This window comes from Heliangelus exortis, chromosome 3, assembly GCF_036169615.1.
Source record: "Heliangelus exortis chromosome 3, bHelExo1.hap1, whole genome shotgun sequence".
In the NCBI taxonomy this organism is placed as follows: domain Eukaryota; kingdom Metazoa; phylum Chordata; class Aves; order Apodiformes; family Trochilidae; genus Heliangelus; species Heliangelus exortis.
In genome coordinates, this window is record NC_092424.1 from 112,973,631 (window position 1) to 112,999,446 (window position 25,816).

The following is a 25,816-nucleotide window of genomic DNA, read 5'->3' on the forward strand; positions in this document are numbered from 1 at the left end:
GAACTCAAATCTGGACAATCCTTTGAATGTGAGAGCCATCAGAGCTCCAGGACAGCATCACTTCTTCCCCTGTCCTCTTGTCCCCCTGAAAGGCTGATCACGGATGAGCTGCCAGATTTGGGGTACAAGGTCATGGGGCACCACATCCATCACAGTGCTTGCACAAGAGATCCCCAGCCAGTAAGAGGAGGCTGGGTGGGAACACATCCTGTCAATCTTGCCTTCAGCTCCAGGGCATTGGCCAGGGCTGGGTTTGCTGGGACACGTGCCCTTGATGTGACAAACACAGCTGCAACACTCACAAGCAAAGGTGCATCTGCATCACTGCAGAGTCATGCAGATTAAAAATAAAAGCTTTAAAATTGCTTTCCTCTTTAAAATAATTTAAATTAGCCAAATGAGTAAGAAGCGTATTTTGAAGGGAAAAAAAAAAAAATGTTCCAAGAGAAAAAAGAATGTCAAGCCAATGAACTGGTGGAAGTCACTTGGTAAGCACTGGGAACTGGTGTCTGATTAGGTGCCAACCCATCTTTCAAGCAGTATCCTTGCCTGCAAGTACAGAAGAACAAACATTTTCTTTCTACTTTGCTTGTTTAGTTCAGTTCAATGACTGTTGCTTTCAAAGTTGAGAAATCAGCTGAGAATTCAGAAAGGGGGAAAAAACAGTTTCTCACTTTTAAATGAGGAATAAAAATAAGGTAAGCTGGTGAGCTCTGCCAGCTTTATGTTTCTGAAGGGCAAGGTAACCAGAAATTAAAGTGAAATTTACCTTATCTAGACAAGAATCACTGTATTTAATGAGTATTTAAAAACCAAAACACACTATTTTTGACGTTAAGTGTACGACAGCATTAATGTCAACTAAAACTGCAGTTTAAATTGAATTCCAGTTTCCATTCAAATGTAGCTTGACAGGATTTGTACATGAGAATCAGCTGGGAAATACGTAGAGAATTAACCATTTCTTAATTCAGCATGCAATAAATGTCTAGGAAATAATGTCATTGCTTCTATTAACTCTTGGCACCTGTGAGAAAACCATGAAGTTATCAGCAGAGCCTAAGCAAGAAATCTGCAAAACAAAACTAATGATCAATTATTCCAACCAGTTTCCTGCCTGCTATTTAAACCTTTTTGATTGAAATAGATCCCCAGGCTGCAGTGTTAACTTTGGAGATGGACACACACCACCAACCCCCCTCTGAGCCCATATTTAGGTTAATACAACATCTATGGGATGCATCTTTAGGAGATAAAGGGACCTCTGGGATGTATCTAATGGCTCTTTTACTGGGAGGCTGTCCTCTTCTTGCCCAAAAGCAGCTAAGGGAAGGGGAGCAAAGAATATTCTGGGATAAGAGAAGGGGAAGCCCACAGGCATTCAGGTGAGTTAGGAAAAGCAAAGACAAGAAAGCAGTTTCCTTAGGTTCCTCATCCAGGTGAGAGGGACAGAAGTTCTCTGTGAGCAAACTGAATCAGGAGCCTAATTGCAGATGCTGAGAGTTGCTCCCTGGAAAAACTTCTGTTTTTTAAGAGCCCAAAGTCAGGCTTTGTGGAAACCTAAGGATAAGCCAGCTGGCATTGCCACCACTGAACTTGCACAAGCAGGAGCCAAGGGGCAACACTGAAGCCCAAGGTCACACCTGTACCTCCAGCTAAGCTCCTGTTACCTGAGATTTTGCCTGATTTGAAGTCTCAGAGCTTGGGAATATTTACACCAAGAGGCACTGCTACAACTACATTTGACTTTCCACAGTGAAGCCAGACCTAAAGACATTGGCTGCCCCATCCAACAACATGATGCTGGCCCAAGCTTTTCTTTGGTGAACTTTTTAGACTTGATGGAGAAAAAAAAAACAACCCACCACTGGATAGACAACAGCATTTCTGTAATACAACCAGACAAAAAACCTGCTAAACATTCCAGCAAAAAATGCACTCAGGCTCTAGGAAGAAGTATGCAAAGAAAAACCAAATATTTTTCTCCACCTTCTAAAATTGCAAACTCAAAAGGTGCTGGGACTGTCAGTTTTGTATCTCAGGGGATACAAAGGAAATGTTTAAACAGGTGTAGTGAGTTATTTATGAACTTTTAAACTGAGCTTTGAGCAAGCAACGTTGGTCCATCCCAATGCAGGAAGCAGCAAAAGCAATGTCAAAACTTTTAGGTAAAGATTTACTCACTGACAAGTAGTAAAGAAAAGGTTTTTAAGTCCAAAGGAGGAAGATATTTCACATCAGACCTATTCAAGACACTGAGATAAGCTGTCATCACAAACCAGCAGACACCCTGTGTGCCAAATCCAGCCAGCAACCACACTGGCAAAAAGAAAATGGACAACCAACCAACTTGAACTTTGGCCAAACAGCTGTTTCAGAAAGTTTTCCTTTAGAACCAGGGCCCAGTACCGTGCAACCTTGCAATCCACAACTGAGTAAACACAAAGCACAGATCCCACTGCCTTCCCCAGGTAAATATTGCAGCATCCTGTTGCAAGAACCACGTTTGCTGGCAGCAGGATTTGGACTCTGCCATCCCAGCAGGCCCAGCAGGCCCAGGAGCAGAGGTACTGGAGGTACTGGAGGTACTGGAGGTACTGGAGGTACTGGAGCAGAGCCCAGTGGTTGCCAGGGGAAGCCGTGCAGCACGTGCATGGTATTTTCAGGGATGTTCCCAATGGCTTTGCCTACACATCCAGGAGGGATTAAACCACACCTCAGAGCACTTGAAATAAATCTGCAGGATTCAAGTGTCACTGTGCCTCATGCTGTTTCATCTTCAATTAGTTCCCTATTAGCTTCAGCTTGTCTCTCCACTTGGAAGAACTCTCCTGAGCAAGGTGACACCCATGGACTGACCTCTAACCATCACCAGGAATGTCCCTGACTAAGATGGAAGCCTGCTTGTAATTTTCCTCCTTGTAAATTCCATGCATAAACAAACAGAAATTGTGCATACTTGCAAGTGCACTGGTATGTATATAAATAAATAATAAATAATAATAATAAAAAAGCCACCACCACTTGTGCTCCAAATCTAAAAGCTTCTCCCAACCGTTCAATAAACCTGACAACCAGAGCCAGACACACTTTGTTTTTAGAAAGTCTGCAACTAAACTTTAAAATAAATAATAAAAAAAGGTCATAATTCATCATCCTGACATCAAATCAGCAGATTGGGATTTCAGTATATCAAAGTGATGGATACAGACTTGTTTTAAGTACAGTTTAGTCTGCATCATACCAGAGCATTTGTTGTTGCTTTTAAGACTGTTTCCTTTCTAAGATACTCCAAATAAAAGCAACATTCTTATCTTCCCTCAGCTGCCTGGATCTGAATCCACTGTTCAGCAAATAGAAAAAAAACTCTACAAAAAATCATGACAAGGGAAGCAATAGGATACCATGTGCTAGAAAACACAAATTCTTGGTTTTCCTTATTTTCTCTTGCTTTCCAGGTGATCAAACAACCACTCTTTGATGGATCAGGATCTAAGCCCCTCTCAGGAGGGGAATCCTTCCTAATAACCCCCCAACCATGCCACAGACTCCATTCACTGGTTATCATCTCTGCTGTTTCACTTTGCCACAGTCCAAGGCCCATGGAGCACTATTCCCCCAGGGCCCCACTGCCTGTGACTATGCAGGACCATGTCCAGTGCTCCCAGTATCCTCTATCCAGCTTCCATCTGCTCAGACCAGTCTCTACCCCTGCTCTTGATGCAATGCCTGCCCATCCCTCTCTGCTTTTGATGGGTTTGACATGAAAAACAGATGCTGGTTTCCCCATAAATGAAAAACTCTGATCTTGTATCAAATGTTACTCCACCAATTAATACATATTTTGAATTATATACATTTTTCCATCACCAGAGGACACTGAAAACTACTAATCCTCCTTACAACCCCAGATGCACATGAACTTTTGCACAGTCATAGAATCATAGAATCACAAAATTGGCTGGGTTGGAAGGGACCTCAGAGCTCATCAAGTCCAACCCTTGATCCACTCCCCCCGTGGTTCCCAGCCCATGGCACTGAGTGCCACATCCAGGCTCTTTGGAAATAGCTCCAGGGATGGAGAATCCACCCCTTCCCTGGGCAGCCCATTCCAATGCCTGAGCACCCTCTCCAGAAAGAAATTCTTTCTCATGTCCAACCTAAACCTCCCCTGGCACAACTTGAGACCTCTTGTGCCCCCTTGTCTTGCTGAGAGTTGCCTGGGAAAAGAGCCCAACCCCCCCCTGGCTCCAACCTCCTTTCAGGGAGTTGGAGAGAGTGATGAGGTCTCCCCTGAGCCTCCTCTTCTCCAGCCTCAACACCCCCAGCTCCCTCAGCCCTTCCTCACAGCACTTGTGCTGGATCCCTTCACAGCCTCCTTGCTCTTCTCTGGACCTGCTCCAGCACCTCAAGCTCCTTCCTGAGCTGAGGGGCCCAGAACTGGACACAGGACTCAAGCTGTGGCCTCCCCAGGGCTGAGCACAGGGGCAGAATCCCTTCCCTGGACCTGCTGGCCACGCTCTTCCTGACACAGCCCAGGATGCCATTGGCCTTCTTGGCCACCTGGGCACACTGCTGCCTCCTCTTCAGCTTCCTGGCAATCCAGACTCCCAGGTCCTTCTCTGTCTGGCTGCTCTCCAAGTCCAATGCTGCAGACAAAGAGGTCAGTTCAGCACCCAACCATTTCCCTTCACCTAAGCACATCACACTTTTTCACCTTAAAAGCCCAACATTTTTGAACCAACTCCATGGCCACCTCGTGTGCCACCAGCACGGATGCACTGAAGTGGCAGGGTCATAAAATCACCAACCTTTTCAGTAAAACGTTTCCTTAATTAAAATTATTGATAAGAAAACCCCTGCATCCCTCCAGCTTGTGCTTCTCAGGCAATGTCAGCAAGCACAGGCAGGACTCCAGATCATGCCCCTAAGTCCATCCCAGAGCATCTCATTTTGCTACAATTATTTCAGGGCCCCCCACCAGTACTTAATAGAACACCAAGAGTCAGCAAGTCACTAACACCAATACAGAAACCTCCTGTTTGATACAGATTTAAACCAGACCTCCTTGGGTTTTGATCTGTGATGTAAATGGTGCTTTGTAAGCACAAGTGGTAATCAATTGGGAAAAGAGGAGGAAGTGTAGAATAAATTATCATTTATATCCCTTTTCCTTTGCTCCTCCTGCCCCCAGCAACTTCACAACCTTTTCTTTAAACCTACTTGTGCAAGGAGCCAAGCCACCAGGAGGTGGAAAGCCCCAGCAGAAAGGAGAGAGGATGAGGGGTTGCTGGTAGAAAACAAGTGTGTGAATTAAGACTGTTGGGGGTTGATCTGTTTCAAGCAAGTGCCCCATCTTAGAGGTTGCTCCTATCACTTGCAGCAAAACTAAAAAAAAAAACCTCTTTTTTTGTGTTACAAGGGTACAGGAAGCTATTTTCAGGAATAGGATTATACACGCTTCAAATTAAAATAAAACAAACCTTCACTAACAAACTAAATAATTATAACAACCTTGGGTCAGACCATACCCCTCCTGTGAGAATACCATTGTATATTCTTCATAATATTTACAAATAGGACTGGTTTTCTCAGCTGCACAGGCTGGGAAGTCCCCATCATTTACACTGGCTTGACTTTTCCTTAGGATGGAAGCTCCTCCAGGAGTTCCCTGGTAGGAGTTTGTGAATGCAGCTGAGTACAAACAGAGCAACAGATCCAAAATTGAGCAATTTGAGGCCCTAATTCCACTGAGCAAGAGAGGATGGAAGTACCCCAGGTAATGTAACCATATTCACACAAATAATCTTAGCCTGTGTCCTGACACTAATACAAGAACACAGCTTTATGGAGCTTGAAATCTTCCCCTGGAGAAACATCTTTGCAAGAGCAGACTGGAAGAAAACACAGTGTGGAGAAAAGAATGCTTGTAGCTTTGCTTGCTCTTTTAACAAAGCAGAATAATCCTGGAGATGTAGCAGCACTTCAGCTTTTGGCTTCCCTCCCCCATTTTACCAGTCTTTCCATCAGTGTTTTAAAGTTCCAGCACAAGGACTAAGTCATACCCATGGCTGCACACACAGATCCCATCAAGAGCAAAAGCAAGAGCTCCTGGAAAAGCTGAGGACACCTTCACCAACCTGGAGATAGAGGACTGGTCAAAAGTGGAAGAAAACCCAAAGAACTGGCACGTAGAAATCTCCAAGAGGTGCCTCAATCCAAGCAACCACAGCCCTTCAGCAAGCATGAAATTACAGAATCTTCAGCTGCCCTCTGGAACTGGGAACATCAGGATTCAGGGCTGCAAGTTTAACACTGCCAACATGAGATCTGAAGTCCTGGCAGAACTTGAGGTCAGTCACATGGAGATTCTCAAAAGCTGACACCTTAAAAAAACACCCCCAAAATTTGGTAAAATATGTAAATATGGATGGCTGGCTTCTGTATGTAGCAAGGTGGGAACAGAGGACAAGAGGAAGCTCATCAGAGGAGAAATATGACTGAAGATAAGGGATTTATCAGGAGCCTGTTACCTGTCTTGTTCTTTAAGACACACACACAGGAGAGCCAACCCATGCCTGAAACCATTGGGAGACTGTGATCTGTCACAGAAGGTAAAACATCTCTAGAAATGTTTTCAGGTCCAAGTCTTAAGAAGTGAAAGGTAGTCCAAGGCAGTCCTTTGGCACACCTAGTGGGAAATCCAGGTTATGTGGAACACACACATTGAGAAATTTAAAAAAAGGGCAAAACTCCTCAGTATGAAGCCCAGTAAAGAAGATTTCAGGTAAGTACAGCAACCAGGAGATATCTTCCTTTTCTTAAGAGTAAAGAGAAGAAAACTGAGAATCAGAGCACCATTAATCACTGGAATACAGCCCTGGTTTTCCACATCTCAGGTCTAACTGCACAATGTAAAGGCTGCTTGCCCTTGCTAGTACAAAAACTCCTGCAGAAAGTGTATGGATGCAATGCATATGTTCCACAAACCCCAAGTTTACAGAAGAAAGAGAATTTGCTTTGATCTCAAGTTACCCCATAAATTTTTAATAACAGCTGTAAACCAGCAATCTTTGGATAGAAATCAGCAGCAGCAATGAAACCTAAGCATGCTACTCAGGTAGAAACCCCATTAACAATCCATTCCTGCTAGAACTGTTACCAACTTCTTGCAAGAGGAAATGCAAATGTCATTCACAGAAATTTAGTTTCTTCTATTCAGGCTACTGCTTCCCCTTGCTCTCTCCACAACACAGGTAGGAAGGGATCATTAGAACTGTTTTGTTATGTACCTATTAGTGGAGAAAACACTGAATTCACCTATTTTCTCCCTCTTATTTTCATTTCACTGGAAGGATGTATAGTTCTGTTTTGGGGGTTTTTTCCCCTCTACAGAGAAACTGTTAAACCAAAAGTACAACCAAAAAAATACTTTTCTACTATGCACCACAAATTGGTAACATTTTCTAGTTCAAGTGCAAAGGGACAATGAAAACAGACTCTTTTTATATGCATACATTAAAATAAAAGCAGGAAACAGGTTAATATCTGCAGAAAAATATTAACCCTTGTGCTTTCAGTGATGCAACTCATTGGAACTTCATTTGCAAGACTGTTTCCAGCCCCTGTCTTCTCACTGAAAATTTCCCAGTGATGTGCAGCATTTGAAACAGTATGTTCACACATATCCCATAAAATAAAATAGTTTTAGGTAAACTGGGAAGCAGTGAGGCTCTGAAAAGCTGCAGCTATCAAAGAGAGATCTAGAAAAAAAAAATATCTAAAAATCAAGAGCAAACTTCCTTAATTCAAGACATACAAAGATCATTGTAGCCAAGAAAAAAAATCTCACACAGTGGCATTTTATAGGAAGAAAGGGTATAAAAAACACAGGATTAAAAGAGAAATCCAATAGCATTAGGGAGCAGAAGAGAGGACAGATCACTGCAGTGCAATGTGAGCATGAGGAAGAGCAAGCTCATGGCATATACAACCACATACACAGGAGACAGCTTTATAATTTAGAGAAACGACAGCCAAAGAGCAGTCACACCACACCAATACTGACAAGTCAGAAAAAAACCCTTGACTTTCTAAATGAAAGCAGACTGGGTCTGTACAAAGAGCACACAGAGCTGGAGTTAAACAGTAACTGATCATCCTACAGATGTTTGTGGATGACCTAAAACAGGGAGGAGTTATTCACTGCCCTCCTTCTGCAGTGTTCATGCTACCCTGGATGCAGACAGATGTATTTTTCTGGATGCAGGTATGTCAGGGGAAAGCAAAGGGGGGATGTGCTGCCTGTCCTGCCATCACCTCCCTGCCAGCAGAGAATCAGAGAATCAGAGAATTGGCTGGGTTGGAAGGGACCTCAGAGCTCATCAAGTCCAACCCTTGATCCACTCCCCCCGTGGTTCCCAGCCCATGGCACTGAGTGCCACATCCAGGCTCTTTTGAAATAGCTCCAGGGATGGAGAATCCACCCCTTCCCTGGGCAGCCCATTCCAATGCCTGATCACCCTCTCCAGAAAGAAATTCTTTCTAATGTCCAACCTAAACCTCCCCTGGCACAACTTGAGACCTCTTGTGCCCTCTTGTCTTGCTGAGAGTTGCCTGGGAAAAGAGCCCAACCCCCCCCTGGCTCCAACCTCCTTTCAGGGAGTTGCAGAGAGTGATGAGGTCTCCCCTGAGCCTCCTCTTCTCCAGCCTCAACACCCCCAGCTCCCTCAGCCCTTCCTCACAGCACTTGTGCTGGATCCCTTCACAGCCTCCTTGCTCTTCTCTGGACCTGCTCCAGCACCTCAAGCTCCTTCCTGAGCTGAGGGGCCCAGAACTGGACACAGAGAGTCCTGGCAGAGTCCTGCTGAACACAACTTGGTGGGAGCCCTCCCCAGATCACTTTCAGCAAAACAATTCAGGTTAGATCAAGCATGAAGTTACATCTAGGCCCATGTATCCCAAACAATTTAATCCCAGCCAGTGAGAGACTTTTAAAACAAGCAGCCCTGTGAACAGATCAGTGAGGATTGGTAACTTCAGAGGGAGCACACAGAATTTAAGGTTTTATTTCTTCATAACTAAAGTAGCACAGGAGAGAACTGAAGAGGGATGCGGGGGCAAAGAAAAAAAATTAAAAATCAAGTATATTCTGGGGAGGTACCAATGCTTGCCCTGTTCTTCCAGGCTTTCCTCAGCATCCACAACTGCCTCTTATCTAGCCTTGTGCCAGAGATAAGGAAAAAATTCTGATCTCACCATGACAGCCATTCATTTAGTAAACCTGACTGCAACTGAACTCAGTCTCTATGTTTTGTAAATCTTATTTTACAGCTGCCTGTGTAAGACTTCACATGTAAGAATTAGCAAAGTTCTGACTTCACTGCAGATCAGAGCCCAGCTCCATGCAATACTTCCCCAACACACGTTGATTTTTAGTAGTACACAGCTGTAAAAAAGGAGCAGAAAAGCAGGAACCTCCCTGAATTCACAATTTAAAAGTCTAACATGTAAACCACCAACTAAACAACTGGCTTCTAACCTTCCCCTCTGCCAGCTGCAGTGCTAAGTGCACTGACAGCAGAATGTTTTTAAGAACTACTACAAGAAGCTTTAAAAAGTCCACCTTTCAAAACCAAGGAGAGAGAAAGCAGGAGGGATAGGATGAAAAGCACAAGGATTTATTTATATAAAAACTGTTGGTTAGTTTCATTTCCCCATTTGCACATAACCACAGAGTTGTGGTGGTTGGATAGCACCTCTGAAGCTTGTCAGGTTTAACCTCCCTGCATGGGTGATTTTTCCTGTGCAATTTGCTCTAAAAATAAGTGTGCACACCATGATCCACCTGGATTTAGGTTAGTGCTGGGGTAATGACTGCAGTACAAAGGCACTTCTCCCAAAGAAGACAAACAGTCTCAGAGCTGTGAGGTAGGGATGTCCATCATTTTTTGGGTAAAGTGGCTTCAAAAACCTGAGAGATCATTGCTCAATCACTTCTGCTCTGTGGCTGATAAAGCCCTGAACTGAAAAGTCAGTTAAAATGGGGTTTAAGCTAAGTTTATTTTTGGAAACTATGACTGCAAAAAACACAGGAACAGGTAAGAAAAAGACTGTTAACAGGCAAGGGAGATGTAAGATTCAAGTAGAAACATTATTTGCCATTTCTCTGGTTTGTGGGAATACCAGTTATGGTCCAGGGGACTCCTTAGGGGTTTAAGTGCACAGAGCTCATACCCAGTGCATCCAAATTAATGCAGACTTTAGGTCTGCCCAAGTAATGCCTCCACACAATTGTACTTCAGAAGTCATAACCCTTCCCTTTAATATTTTAAGGTTTGAAAATAAATAAAAATATAAATTATTTTATGTATATATTTATAAATATAAAATAATATAAATGAAAATATAAATTAAAAAATAAAAATTAAGAAATAAAGATAGTTTTAAGAAGAAAAAATATTTATAAATATATATTTGCAACCAGTAACTGGTAATGTACTTGAATGGCAGCATGGCCCAGAGCCTGCAGTCTTTGCTCAGAAGTAATTCTCATTAGAAGAAAACTCCTCATCCTCTTTATTCAGTTAATTGCAGGACATCTAACACATGCTGTTAACTAGCTGGCCAGTGTTACAGACCTTTTCAAGAGTGTGGAAGGGGAATTAAAATGTTTCAATCCCAACACTGTGCAGATTTTTATCTGTAAGAGATAACACAAAACAGAGTTGGGAAGCAGCACCCAGGAGGACACCAGAGGCAGATTTCTAGCATGAAGGGAGGAGGAAGGCTTGCAAATAGTAAATTGTTTCATCAAATAATTGGAGGAAGGGCCAATGTCTCCTTTGGAAGGTTGACAGTATAAGTCTGTCAAAAGCAAAAACAATGGAGAATTAATTATTCTGAAGTATGCAAGCACCTAGAACGCAGCGATCTCGTGTTAATTAAAAATATATCCTCACTACAGTTCCAGTTCAGTTCTTGTAAAAGCCAACAGAGAGCACTCCCACTGCCTCTAACATTTAGTTACATCTTGTTTTACAGCCTCACCCGCTAAAGGCATTGAAATTTAATGGAAATTGCAGATATTCTGTACTCCTATTATTCCAGGTTTAAATATCTGAGCTCACGTAAAATCCACAAGAGAGTCTTCATCACCTTGTGCTGTTTCAACAGTTCTGGAAGTCACAGAAAATTAACCAGGGAAACTAAACTTCATTAGTGTAAAGGAGGGATTTAAAGAGGTGATGTTTTGTTTTGCTTTTAGCTGGTCATCCACTGGGTAGGGAGCAGAACACAGCTCTGACCTGCAAGAAGTAGAACAGACAAGGTCTGAGGAAGTCACAATTTATCTTTTCCTTGTCATTTCTGGGAAGATGACAATACTGAAAATATTAAATACTGAAAACTAAAAGCACTAAACCTTCATTTCTGCTCCCACACAGCATTTTGTGAGGGTCAGTAGAAAACTAAGGCTTCTCTAGCCTACCATTCCCACATTTTGCAAAATAGGGAATAGAAACAGCTTCAAAATCAACCAGGATTTGTCGGCACCAGGATCTGCACCTCAATGGGCCACAGCCTCTCATGGAAAGTTCTCGCCTCACAAGACCAAGAGATCCACAAAACCCATCCAGGTGCTCAAGTAGGAACACAAAGGGAAATTACAAGGTTTTAAATCATAGAATCATAGAATTGGCTGGGTTGGAAGGGACCTCAGAGATCATCAAGTCCAACCCTTGATCCACTCCCCCCGTGGTTCCCAGCCCATGGCACTGAGTGCCACATCCAGGCTCTTTTGAAATATCTCCAGGGATGGAGAATCCACCCCTTCCCTGGGCAGCCCATTCCAATGCCTGATCACCCTCTCCAGAAAGAAAATTCTTTCTAATGTCCAACCTAAACCTCCCCTGGCACAACTTGAGACCTCTTGTGCCCTCTTGTCTTGCTGAGAGTTGTCTGGGAAAAGAGCCCAACCCCCCCCTGGCTCCAACCTCCTTTCAGGGAGTTGGAGAGAGTGATGAGGTCTCCCCTGAGCCTCCTCTTCTCCAGCCTCAACACCCCCAGCTCCCTCAGCCCTTCCTCACAGCACTTGTGCTGGATCCCTTCCCAGCCTCCTTGCTCTTCTCTGGACCTGCTCCAGCACCTCAAGCTCCTTCCTGAGCTGAGGGGCCCAGAACTGGACACAGGACTCAAGCTGTGGCCTCCCCAGGGCTGAGCACAGGGGCAGAATCCCTTCCCTGGACCTGCTGGCCACGCTCTTCCTGACACAGCCCAGGATGCCATTGGCCTTCTTGGCCACCTGGGCACACTGCTGCCTCCTCTTCAGCTTCCTGGCAATCCAGACTCCCAGCTCCCTTTCTGCCACTCTGTGCCCAGCCTGGAGCTCCCCATGGGGTTGTTGTGGCCAAAGTGCAGGACCCGGCACTTGGCCTTGTTGAACCTCATCCACCCTTCTGTTGAAGTGAGGGGCTTTAGGGTGGGCTGAGGGGAAGCTGCTCCATCACACCACAATTTTAAGACTTGGAATATCCCAACAAGCTGCCTACAGCCATTACTGCAAGCCTTGACAGCAACAAGTCCCCCCAAGGTAAAGGACAAGCAGAGGAGATGGCCATGATGATTTCATGCTCACTCTGTCTTCCTTTTAACTGCCAGCTCATGAGTCAAACACCTCTAAATTACCAGGGACATTTAAATAACTTGTGGCTTGAATCTGCCTCATAGATACCCAGCACCTCAGAGTGCCCTACACCACCCCCAAAAGTCACTGGACACCCCATGGCTACAAAAGCTTCTCCTTGAAGCTTTCATTTTATATTGAATTAAAGAGGGAGCTTCCAGCTCTAGCAAGGCAAAGGCCTGAAGAACACACCTGCATCTCACTTTCCACCTCAGGTTATTAGCCAGACTGTTTGTAGAACAATTTTTAAATGCCAGCTTTTATGTATTACAGTTTTCTTAATCTTGAATGATACATCATGTGTGCTGGACACATAAAAGGGTTATGGAGACATGGTTTGCATTTTAAAATGCTTTAGTGAAAATAAATGAATTATCTTTATTAAGTGAATTGAACCTTGCTGTGTCCTCCACAGAAAGATTTCAGTACCAGTGAAACTCTTTTCTCATTGTTCTTTTTCCCCACCTTCTGTCAGGCAAGGAAAACAAACATTTCTGCATTTAAAGCTCCCAAATGGTTTCTCAGTTTTGAATTAAATAGTCTGTGATCTGAACTACCTGAACACACAGAAATGAAGAAAATATTCTCTCTCCACATGCAGAAGAGGCTACTTCTGTCAAAAGCTGGGTGGTTACTAAGTGCTTACATCAGACTGCAGTTCCCTGTGCTCAGCCAAAAGTAACAACCATCACTTCACTGGTTTGACTTTGAGATGGGCAGTAAAAATACATTGCCAAGGTTCTGTTTAAGTACATTACAAGAAATACAGGCATTACATCAGATGGATTAGGTTTAAGGAAAACATATTTATATGTTCTAACAGACTTTAAATAGAAAACATTAAAAAACCCAAAACAAACAAACAAACAAAACCCCAAAATTTTGAATATGGGTTACAAACTCAAGTTTATAAATGAGAGTATAATTGAAAAGAGAGGGTGGAGATGCTTTACTGCTGTTTTTATTAGTTAACTTAGCCAACAAACAGCTTTCATTCTTATCAAAGTTACAGATGCACCCATTTCCTATTAAATTTATCTGTTTTCCCAAAAACTAGACAGAGCTTCCAGTGGTCAGTCTGGCCCTCTAGCATCCTGAAGTACAGGTATTTTAACACCTTATTGGAGCAGTATTTAAAGTGATCACCAGTGTAAACAAATCCAATTTAAATGGACCTTCCTGATGGGTACTAAGTTTTTTGGAAGCAGAGACACAGTTGTTCAGTGCTTAACAGACTGGGGCCCCAGCTCCAGTAACACTCTCAAACTGCAACCATTACTATTCCCATCCTTATCTGAAGTGTTTTATCAGCAATTTTAAAGAAAACATAACCCACCTAGGCAACCAAATTCCAAGACCCAAAAAGAACTGGATTCTAGTGTTCCCACTCTACAAGCTTTAGAACTGGGGGAAGACAACACCAGAACAAGTCACACATTCCAAAGCCAAGGTTTTATGGAGGACAGGGAGGCTGCAAGGAGAGAAAGAGGGATGATCTTCCCATAGCACTGCAATGCCACATGAAAGCACCACGTTTAATGTAATCAAGCTCTACACTGCAGCCATATGGAAACAATTTCAGTCAATAAACAACTCCTGCAAGAAGACAGCAGAGGAACAGAAAAATCAGATACCAATTTAGCTAGGAGGCAGGAAAGCCGCTGGCTGAGCTCAGCAGCTTGTATTGGAAGAAATATTTATGTCCAACACATCACACCACACATTTTGGAGTCTCCAGTACTTGCCTTAGACTTCCAGAGTGCCACACCTCAGACTGGAAATGGCATAACTTTTTACTATCTTATTTCTCAGCCCTTTTTTCCCCCCCCTTTCAAATCTTCCCTCAAAGCCTATCATTATGGCAGGTTTCCCACTCAATAGGCAGAAAGGAAGCAGACATCCCAAACTTCAGATACTTGCCTATCTCTTTTTGCATTTTATCTGCCTGGTGTTTGCAGGTTTCAAAACAAGGGCTTTCTCAGGAAACAAGGCCTTTCAAACACCTACCTTTAAAAAAAACAAACAAACAAGCAACTAAACAACAAAATGCAACACGTTTCCTACTGAGAAGTGGTATTTAAATGAGGTTTGGTTTCAAGACCCCATATTATGCAGTGTCCTAAAAAGCAAGGGCAAAAATACTGCCTCTCCTACAGAGACACTCCGTGTGTTCTGCTGATTACAGCTGCAACATGGTGAAATCTAAATCAGTTTGGGACAGGAAAAGGGAAATTCATTAGAACAGGCAGCAAGTGAAGGCAGCTGCAGTTTTCACACGTAAGAAGGCAGGTTGCTATGAATAACACAGAATTTACAGGAGTGTGACAGAGGAGTGACACGTATTTATCAGCATTATGCCCATGAAATGAACTGAAGAATAATTCACAAGTGTCTTTAGAAGTAGTTGCTTGCAAAGGCTGGAAAGGTCCTCACTTCCATGATGCTACCACCTCTCAGCAGATGCACGACCTGCCCAAAAAGCAAAGGGGTTTTATGCCTGCAGACATCCAGGAACAAAAGGTCTTTGGATGTTCCTCTTACTTGTCAAAGTGAAAGATTCAGCACACAACCAGACACGAAAATATGCTGGTAAAATTTTTAAACTTTTCTGGTGGAAGGGAGAGCAAGGATTGCTATGAACGGTTCTGCTTTAGGCTGGGGAAACAAACTTTTATCAAAGTACCTTCTAATTCCTCTCTAGTAAAAGATGATTTTCAGCAAATCCTTCAAGAGTGAAACATTTGAAATCAACTTACAAAAGATGCACCAAAGCAGGCTTTTTGCAGTCTTGCAGGGTGGTGTGGGTGGTTTTGTGGGTTTTTTTTCCTTTCTTTCTTTTTCAATGAGGGACTCTCTAGAAAATCAGGGGAAAGTCCCAGGCCAGGTGGATGTTTGTATTATGCTAATGCTCAAAAAGGGGCAGATCTGCAGAGCTGTAAAGCTGTCAGCTGGGTATCCAATCCAGGCAAAGCAACAGAGAGGGGGGGGAAAAAAAAAAAAATGTTGCTAGTACAGAATTAGAGCTCAGGGCTATCAGTAGTGCCAGGCAGTCAGCATGTTTTAATAGCAAATGTCTTGATAAAGGACTACGTTTGTTCTTTGAGATTATAAATGCAGTTGTAGAGAAGAAAGTACATGCACAGAGGATACTTTGGTTGTAGTGGAAATCCACACAGGCTGCTCCATATCGACTGGTACTTTCTGAGAGCTGTCAGTTAGCCAGTTCTTAATCTACTTCCTGGGATTGCATCATACGAAGTTTTTTGTCACTAAATTTAAGGAGTGATGCAGTTCAACATTTTTATCACTGCAGATAAAAATCAGTGACTGAAAGAGAGCCTAGAGGAACAGTACATTATCATGAGGAAAGGACAGCTCAAGAAAGAAGTTTGCATGTCTACTTAAAACAGGAAAGCAAAACAGATCTGAACACAAAGGCCAGGTTATCATCTGAGAAACTCAGACTGTTATTCTAAAAAGCAAGAGCTGCTGGAAAGAACCTGTGTCAGAGCAGCCAGGCTCACCGAGAGGACTGCCCTATGCAAAAAGGGCTGCTAAAAAACTTTTTTAAAAAAGGGTTGTTGCACCTCAGTAGGCATCAGGCTGGAACATTCACCAGTTTTGGTTTCCACAGTGTTAAAAATAAATGCAGGCCACGATGAAGGCCATGAAGAATCACCGGATGATCTGCCTGCTGCAGAAAATGCCTCAGAGTGAGACTTAAAAGCTCAACTCTGTTTCCTTATCAATGGAGTAACTTGATTAGAGAGTGTAAGTACCTCCATGGCAAGAAAGCACTGGATACTAAAGGGCTCTAATCTTGTCAGGAAAGTTGTAACAAGAACCAGCAGCAGAACTTAAGAGAAATTCAAATTAGAAATCAGCCACTTATTTTTAACAGTGAGATGGCACAAAGTATCAAGGCAAAGCTGTGAGTCTGAACTCATCAATGGAGGACACTCCAGGCTGGAAAGCTTTCAAATTGTTTTTAGAGAAACATCAGTTACTGGTCCCAGTTTCAGAGTAAATGATTAAAAATTAAAGGCTTGTGATACACAAAGCATATAAAACATATCAGAGAACTCAATTTAATTGTCTGCTCTTTCCTTAAAAGTTTATGAATTTCCAGTATGTTAACATCATTCTGCTTCTATGGATGAAGAAGTTAAGAAGAAGTAACTTCCAAGTTCAGTGAGTTCCCCTCTCTTCCAGGCTGCTGAACTTACACTGAGCAGCACCCCCAATCAAACAGATGGAGCCCCCATGAAATGCAAACATATTGACCAACAAAAATGTCTGGAAACCATGCATAGAATCATAGAATGGGCTGGGTTGGAAGGGACCTCAGAGCTCATCAAGTCCAACCCTTGATCCACTCCCCCCGTGGTTCCCAGCCCATGGCACTGAGTGCCACATCCAGGCTCTTTGGAAATATCTCCAGGGATGGAGAATCCACCCCTTCCCTGGGCAGCCCATTCCAATGCCTGAGCACCCTCTCCAGAAAGAAATTCTTTCTCATGTCCAACCTAAACCTCCCCTGGCACAACTTGAGACCTCTTGTGCCCTCTTGTCTTGCTGAGAGTTGCCTGGGAAAAGAGCCCAACCCCCCCTGGCTCCAACCTCCTTTCAGGGAGTTGGAGAGAGTGATGAGGTCTCCCCTGAGCCTCCTCTTCTCCAGCCTCAACACCCCCAGCTCCCTCAGCCCTTCCTCACAGCACTTGTGCTGGATCCCTTCCCAGCCTCCTTGCTCTTCTCTGGACCTGCTCCAGCACCTCAAGCTCCTTCCTGAGCTGAGGGGCCCAGAACTGGACACAGGACTCAAGCTGTGGCCTCCCCAGGGCTGAGCACAGGGGCATAATACAACCTAGCTGAGAAAAGTGTGGTCAGCTACTTACTCCTCTCCTCTGCAGCACAGAAAAACACTATTAGCTTAAATAGTTCTTATTCTGTGTAAAAACACTCATGTCATTCATGTTTATACTCCTGAGAGCAGCAGCACACACTACCATCCAGCCAAGAATCTTCAAATACTTTCTGAGCATGCAAGCATCTCAACAGCCCTGAAAGGATTATTTTCATACTACATACTGGAACAAAGGAGAGTCAATAAGTTTGCCCTGGGTCATCGAGTAAGACCCATGGCAGAGCCTACAAACAAGAGCCCAGTGCGACCTCACTGCCAGGCAGAACTTCCAACATTTGAGCACAACTTCCATGTCAGAGCTGCTGCAGACCCAGTAGCTCCAACTCCCAAACCCTGCCCAGTTAAATCACAAAGAGATTTCTAGTGAAAGCTGACATTGTAATCAAGAGAATCTGATCATGGCAGAGAAACTGTCCAAAATAAAGGTCAGAATAAATATCCAAGTAGAAACGGCGCTTTTATTTTATGGACTAACCAAATGCTTTCTGCTGCCATCAGGATTACAGCACCACTGGAAGAACAAAAAGCAGATTCAGTGCTTGCTGCAGAGCTCAGAAGAACTGGGCAGCTCAAAATGCAGGAAATGACTATATGCTACACTTCCCAATTGATAGGGCATAGAGGCTTATCAGAAGAATAAAACTGGCTGTTCACAGAGCTCACTGAAAGAGCAGCCTACAGTAATTGTTTCTGTAGCAGGAGTTGGTTTACTGCTCAACTTAACTATTTTTTATTTAAGAAATTGAAAACAAAGTAAAGCTCCTTAAATATTAAGTTCAAAAGTGGGGAGAAAAACAGATGCCAGGAATTCAGGGCAAGTGAAATTCAGCTGGGGGTAGAGCCAAACATAACTAATATATTTTGTATGCCTGGCTTGTGTTACTGCCTTAGCCCAATAATATTAAGACCTCATCTACCACCACATCAGTGAATGGGGTTCACTTAAGTTTAATGTAGCCTAAATAGATGTTGTATATTTATGGAGACCAAAAGAATGCCACCTCCCTGCATAAAGCAGGCAATAAATTATGTCTCTGCAGGCTGTGAGAGTCTTAAGAGATCTGGAAACAATACTCCACCCACTGGGCAAATAGTGACTGGAAGAAATGCTTGCCAACACACCACAGACACTGAGATTTATGATACACTCAGTAGGAAGAAATTCTTGGGCACAAGGGTGGAGAGACCCTGGCCCAGGTTGCCCGAGGAAGCTGTGGCTGCCCCATCCCTGGCAGTGTCTCAGCCCAGGTTGGATGGGGCTTGGAGCCCCCTGGGCTGGGGGAGGTGTCCCTGACCATGGCAGGGGGTTGGAACTGGATGAGCTTTAAGGTGCTTTCCAACCTATATCAGTCTGGGATTCTATGATCCACAGAAAATCAGGTCTTTGTCAAGCCATACTGGAGATGTCATTTTGGTTCATACATCCTGAAAGGAGGTTGGAGCCAGGGGGGGGTTGGGCTCTTTTCCCAGGCAACTCTCAGCAAGACAAGAGGGCACAAGAGGTCTCAAGTTGTGCCAGGGGAGGTTTAGGTTGGACATTAGAAAGAATTTCTTTCTGGAGAGGGTGATCAGCCATTGGAATGGGCTGCCCAGGGAAGGGGTGGATTCTCCATCCCTGGAGATATTTCAAAAGAGCCTGGATGTGGCACTCAGTGCCATGGGCTGGGAACCACGGGGGGAGTGGATCAAGGGTTGGACTTGATGAGCTCTGAGGTCCCTTCCAACCCAGCCCATTCTAGGATTCTGTCATCCACAAAACTTGATGAAGGGCCACGCTGAGTGAGAAGTTTCAGGCTAAGAACTGCACTGCAACCAACATGAAACAGTGAAGTAAACATCCACAGAATTATTCTGTCAGAGAAGGAGTTAACTGACCTTCCATACCCCTTGCTTGGCTGCACAGGAAAGATAAAGCAGAACACACTTTGTCAGAAGCCCTGCACTACAGCAGTTCCCAGTTTTAAGAGTAGTCTTTGACTTTCAGACTGTGCACACTGCTCTGATTGAACTGGGAAAAGGAACTTTGCACACAGACAGGTAGAATAACCAGTCTTGGATTAGGTTTTTTTAATTCTTAAAAAAGGACATCAAAACAGTAATAATTCAACTTTTTTGTGTCTACATTAATGCAGTGCTGAATCAAAATGGTAACAAACATACAAGTGAATTCCTGAAGTCCAACACTGAAAAACTGCTATTAAACAAATCAACCTATGCAAGAAAAAAGGGCATCCCCATAGTGCTTTTGGCCTGATGAGGAGGGGGGGGGGGGAAATCTAATGGATTTAAAAGCAACAAGTGAATAATTAAGGAAAACAAGTATCAAACCACAAAAGTCAACGGAACATGGGAAATCCTCCCATCACTGTAAAAAAAAATCTCATTGACTCAGGTATTCTTATCAAACATGAGACCAGCCAATTAATTCTTTATATGGTTAATCTATATTAATATATCACAGATATAAAAGTGCAAGAGATGAGGAATAGACACGGCTGTGTTCAAGATGCCACTGACTTGGTGCATGACCTTGAGTGAGAACTTGGCCCTTGTGCCTCAGTTTCTCTACCTGGAAAACACTGATACCTCTATAAAGCACCAGGAGACCTACAAATGAAGGTACAAAGTATTATTTTATCAGAGCAGTAAATGAGAAAGATAATGGCTCAGCCATAATGAATCAAATGTGAAACATCAGAGCAGCACTTCACTAGCACACCACCCAAGTTATGGCCATAAATCGATCACTTCTGATTAGGTTAGGCTTTATGATGCAGTAATTGTGATAACAGCAGTTTCACAACTGTGAAATGAGCACTTTGCTCAGCAGCACATTCTGCAGGAAGCCTGCCTGAACAAGGAGCTTTTGGTAAACCTGACTGCAAGAGCAAAGGACAGAAGCATCCCAAACACAATCTACTTTTTAGGGCTGTCTGTCATGAAAGCTTCTCCACGTGCTTTTATGGTCACAAGCTAAGTCTGCACAAGCACCCTGTTGAGTGGGAGGAGAGGGGAGGGAAATCAAACACAACTACCTTCAAAGAAAGACCAGATTTCAAGCAAATATATATCTTTTTCTAGCAGGCACAAGATGAGTTTTTCAGTTGGCCAGAGACTACAGAGCCAATTCTCTTACTTCTTGCTGGGGCCCACATGACTGCCTCAAAACATAAGAAGGTTTTATGTGCCAACTTGCAATGAAGACCACATAGTTAATAGTTTGCAACCTCCTTTCCCCCAGAAGATCTTCAGAGTTGAGTAATAAAATTCCTCACATGATTTCACTGAGAGGGTTCACTTGTCAGAGGCTGTTCAAGATAGTATCATATGTCAGGGAGGTGCTGCTCAGACCAAGCTTTCCAACCCTGTGTTTTCAAGGCTCAGCTGAACAGGAGCAAACTCAAGGCTATAAAGTTTGAAACTGGAGGACAGAAAAATAATCTCTAGATGTTGTTTTCAACATGGGGAAATAAGCTGATTAATAAGAGGAGGAAGAAAAACTGATTAAAACCCTGACAAACTCTGGAGATCACAGACTGATTACTAGTCCTGCTGTTGACTTCACACAGGAACCCAGGCAAGTTAATCCTTCTACACCTCAGTCTGCCACCTGCAAGATGAAAAATTATGCTTTCTTTTCATATCCTGTTATTCTTGCTTGCATTGTTCCCCAAATTAAAAGCATTTGTCAGAACACTTATCTTGAGCATTAACACTGGAAATTGCATTCATAGCTAACATACAGTCCTGCTGCATGACTGAGTGTTCAAATATGAACTTCTAGTACACTTTGCTACCCAGCCAGCAATTTTATACATGTCAGAAGGGAGCTTTAGTCAATACATGAATATTAAGAATGCTAAAATACAATTCATTACCAATCTTCTGTATAAAACCACCTTTAGGGATATGAATTAGACCCCCAAAAATTCAAATTCTCCTCTCTCCTAAGAAATCCCACTTCAATCATGCCAGTGGTCTCACTTCATTGATAACCCACATGATAATATTATCAGCATAGGCATAATTAAAGCCCAATCCCACTAGGACATGCATGCAGATCCATTAAAATCACTATGAAGTGAAATTGACTACAGTGACTTTAAAAGAAATGTCAAAACTGCAACCAGTTCATCAGTAGAAGAACCAAAGGCATAGACTGTAGTTGGTTTTTGTTTGTTTTTTTTTTTTTGCAGTAGGATTCTTCAGCTGTCAGCAGCACTTTAAGTGTTTGATTTCAAATCCTAAACTCTGCAGAAGATGAAAAATATTTGTGACAGATCCCAATGTTGTAGTGTGTAATTCTGCAGTGTCTCTAAAAGCTTTGCACAGGAATCCCTGCAAAGCACAAGATGCTTCCTTTAGATTAAAACATGCTGTCATTTCATGCAAATGGTTTATTTTCTAACATATATAACCAAATTATCTTTTGAGTTCCCACCATGAAAGTGACAGTACAGCACTCTTCCTTTCTCACATTTCACTTTCATTAATGCTAACAAGTCTCCTCCCAGACATTTTTAAGACCCAAATTTCACCACTGCCCCAACTGACATCCCATAAAAAAAGAGCAGTCCCAAAAGTTAATGACAGAACAATTCTTGAAATTCATGCTTATTAAAAATCTGTCTCGTTAAAAATAAAATAGTTTTAAAAGTGAATTTCAGAGCCTCACTATTTTCACACCTTCAGATACTGATGAACAAAATGTAACAAACACTTCCACAAACTTATGGATCATCACTATAAAGTAAACACTTTATAATAATCTCATTTTCAAAACACTGGACAGCCATGAACTTTTAACATCCTTTTGAAAGAGACCAGCAATACACACACAGCCCTGAAACTGCCTCACAAGTAAGCTTTCTGCAGCTGACACTGGTTCCTAATTCTGTGGAATTATCAATCACAGTGCTAGAGAGCTGCACGTTTTCTAGAAAGGTCAACAAATAGAAAGAAATTGCTCAGGAAACACAGAGACAAAGCAGGCCTCATCCACGCAGGATTTTCCTCAAGATTTCTTTACCACTCTTAAAATTCCTGCAGTTTCACCTGTGGTAGCATTCCTCTCACACAGCTGGCAGTCTGCATACCACAATGTCGTCTAGACCTGTTCTGAAGAGAGTTGGATGACACAGGGGTAAAAATGCTGATGCCTGTTCTGGTGATAAAGGGATGATAGGAGGAAGAACAGACACTGCTGAGTAAAACACAAGTTCCTTGTTCCTAGTCTCATGCCCAGGCTCGTCAGACAATTCTGTCAACCACACAGAAAAAAAGTTGTGGCTCTCATGGGGCTCCGGAAGAGCCTTCAACTTCCCAAACCCCAGTTTTCAGATGCTGCATCAAACCTTGCCTGGTGCTCCCAAAGCACACAGATAACAAATGCATCCCTGCACAGGTAGCATATTCCATCCCTTCCTCACTTCTCCCCTACTTCCCTCCCCCCTCTGCACATTGGAGACGTTTTCTTAGCAATTTGGAAGAGAAATGGCAAAAAAGGAGATGCAAAACACAGAAATAAATTAAGTTTGTTCTCTGCTGTTGACGGATTTGGTCCTAGCATGATGGCAGGAAAAAAAATGTTAAAGAGTGATAAATCCATATATACCTACTCCAAACTACACCCGACATCCCAGGGGACGTGGTATAATGGTAAATAAATATAGATACAGCTCCTACTAATGAGGCAGGGTACAGCAAGGCCAAAGAAAATGCAATCATCTCAGGGAAAAAAAAACTGCACAGGACTCCTCCTCTCCCATCCATGGAGGAAATCAAATGCCAGCTGCACCATCCCAGGAAGGAAGCAGAGCCTGTACCTGATGAGCCCTGCAGAAATGAGCGAGTCATAGCGTGGGACACAAGCTGGCACTTCAGGGGTTTGCCAGACCCACAGATGAGCTGCAGAATACAATCCCTCTTTCTGATATATTTTACATGGTGTAACATCCACGCGAATTTTAAGTCTTCGTTGGGGTTTTTTTTCCACCAGTTTGTTTGGTTGGGGTTTTTTTCCCCCCCTCCATCCCCACTAGTTTGAAGCAGGAGCACGCAGCTATCGCCTCTCAGATCTGCTCCGGCTGTGCTCTCAAACGTGTGCCCTGGCCATCAGCTTTAACGCTTTCCTCCCTACAAAGTTTTCATCTTTCCAGCTCTTGTCCACATACATTTTGTACTTAAAAGCCACTTATCTCTCCTCCCAGTCTTACTTGAGCAGGGGAACAAACTGAGATACACAACCGACTCCACAGACAAACCAGCAAACACGCTTACAATCTTCATTTCCTCTTCCTTCTTCCCTTCCCTCCCCATCCCCCCCCCCCCCAAAAAAAAAAAAAGAAAAAAAAAAAGAAAAAAAAAGTGTTTGTTTGGTTTTTTTGGTCATAAACACGAAGGGACAGGGAAAAACAGCACGAACAGCACACACCATCAAGGCTTTTTCAGAGCTATCTAAAAGAAACAAATGCTTTCCGGAGAAGTGCTCGGCAAACATACCAAGAGACACTCTTAGAACAACTAAGAAAAAAGGCATCAGACAAAACTGAGGCTGAAGAACTCGGCTCGGTTTGCCTCGCGTATCTATTTTGCGCCTAAAACCACTTGCTTCTTGTTTTCTTTTAATCCCCGAGCCACAGCAAAAGAGTTCAGCTGCATCCCCTTCCACCTGGGGTCAAGTCCGCTGCTATACCGAAAAAAAAAAAAAAAAAAAAAAAAAGATCCCAGACACGTCCACCAAAGCATTTAAACCTCCTCCCCATCTCTTCCCAACAAGTACGAAATAAACAAGGCTCTGACACCCCACCCAAGCTCTCCTCGCACATTTTGGGAATGAATTCCCTCCGGGTCCTCCTCCTTCCCCACCAATTCCCATGCTGAACTCTCCAGCAAGAAGACACCTTTCGGATTCACGCCTCTGCCCTCCCCAAAAAACCCTCTCTCAAAGCCCCTGGAGCTGCAACAGATCTCGCCTTCTCGGTCGCCCAAAGCCTTGGGATCCAACGGGGACACCCGTGGCCTTCACTTCCCCCGGCACCCAAAACCAGGGAATGGGGTTGAAAGGAGCCCCCCACCCACCCACAGCGGTTCCTCAGCTCCCCCAAAGCCAGGACAGAGCTCCCCGGCGAACCAGGGCTGGATCCCGAGGGCGCCCCGGGCTCCGTTCCCCGCAGGGTCGGTGCCTCCCTCCTTCCTCTGCCCAAACTACAGCCGGGTCGGGCCGGGTCGGGCCGGGGCAGCCCCTCCCCGGGGTCCTGGGGAAGAGGGTTCGGGGGGAAGCCTCTTCGCCCTCCTTCACTCCTGGGTTCGGACCAGCCCAGCCCCAAAGTCAGCGGTGAACCAAACCGAAACAACATCATAAAAAAAAAAAAAAAAATTGAAAATAAATATAAATAAAACGAACCCACCCAGGCTGAGAGGACTCCGCCACCACAAGTCCGTCCTCCCTTACACCCGGGAAAAGGGTGTAAAAACCAAAATAATTAGAAAAAAAAAAAAAAATAAAAAAAAGAATAAATAAACAAATGGCCAGAACAAGGATGAAGGGATCTTCTTTAAAACCCAGAGGTTGCCCTGCCCTCCCGCAGACCCCCGCAGCAGCTGCCACCCGGGGACACCTTCCACCACCTCCCCCGCTCGGGAATACGCGGAGCCACCCAAAGCCGCGGCTCAAACTCTTCCAGACCAGCGGCGGCCCGGGCTGAGGGGCTGCCCCTGCCCGCCCCCCGCCCCGCTTTTCCCCCCCTCACGCACATCCCGCTCTCCGAAGGAAACCCGCTCTCCGGTTCGGCGCAACTCCCCCGCAGGCAGCCGCGGTGCCGGCTGAGGGGGGACCCCTTCCCTCTCCCCCTCCCTCCAGCCCACCCACCCGCCCGCCCTCTCCCCTCACAAGCGCCTCTCTCTTCCCCCCCACCCCCCTTCCCTCCCTCCTTCCCCCTCATCCCCTCCTCCCGGCCCCACGCTCCCCTCCTCCTCCTCCCCACGAGCAACACTCACCTCTGGGTGCTGGCGGCGTCTCCACCTCACCATGTAACGGCAGGAGTGCGGGGGGTCCCCCCGCCCGCCCCCCGCCCCAGCGTGAGGGGAGAGGAACGGGGGCGCAAGAGGGACGAGAACAATAGGGGGGGGAAGGAAATCCCGAGCCCGCCGAGCCCCCCTCCCCAGCCCCCCCGAGGACAAGGGCCCCTCTCCCCGCCTGCCTCTCCTCC

General features: G+C 44.3%; 1 protein-coding gene and 1 long non-coding RNA gene across 19 annotated transcripts in view; both read right to left on the reverse strand.

Annotated features, from left to right (window-relative positions):
* HMBOX1 (homeobox containing 1) overlaps nt 1–25,812 on the reverse strand; it is a 137,069-nt gene extending 111,257 nt beyond the window's left edge. For 12 of the 18 annotated variants that reach the window (XM_071742241.1, XM_071742237.1, XM_071742226.1 and 9 more), the window contains exon 1: nt 25,605–25,789. The gene's annotated coding sequence lies outside the window, so the exon portion shown is untranslated. Of the gene's footprint in view, nt 1–24,107; nt 24,473–25,361; nt 25,445–25,604 lie in introns of those variants that run through there. The other 6 variants (XM_071742230.1, XM_071742231.1, XM_071742236.1 and 3 more) reach the window with 5 other exon arrangements.
* Nucleotides 20,215–23,898, reverse strand: LOC139795343 (uncharacterized). Its single transcript, XR_011725456.1, has 2 exons — nt 22,636–23,898; nt 20,215–21,944 (listed from the first exon to the last, which is right to left on the reverse strand). It is a non-coding gene; the product is annotated as an uncharacterized lncRNA (long non-coding RNA).
* Nucleotides 25,813–25,816: the final 4 nt, after the last annotated feature.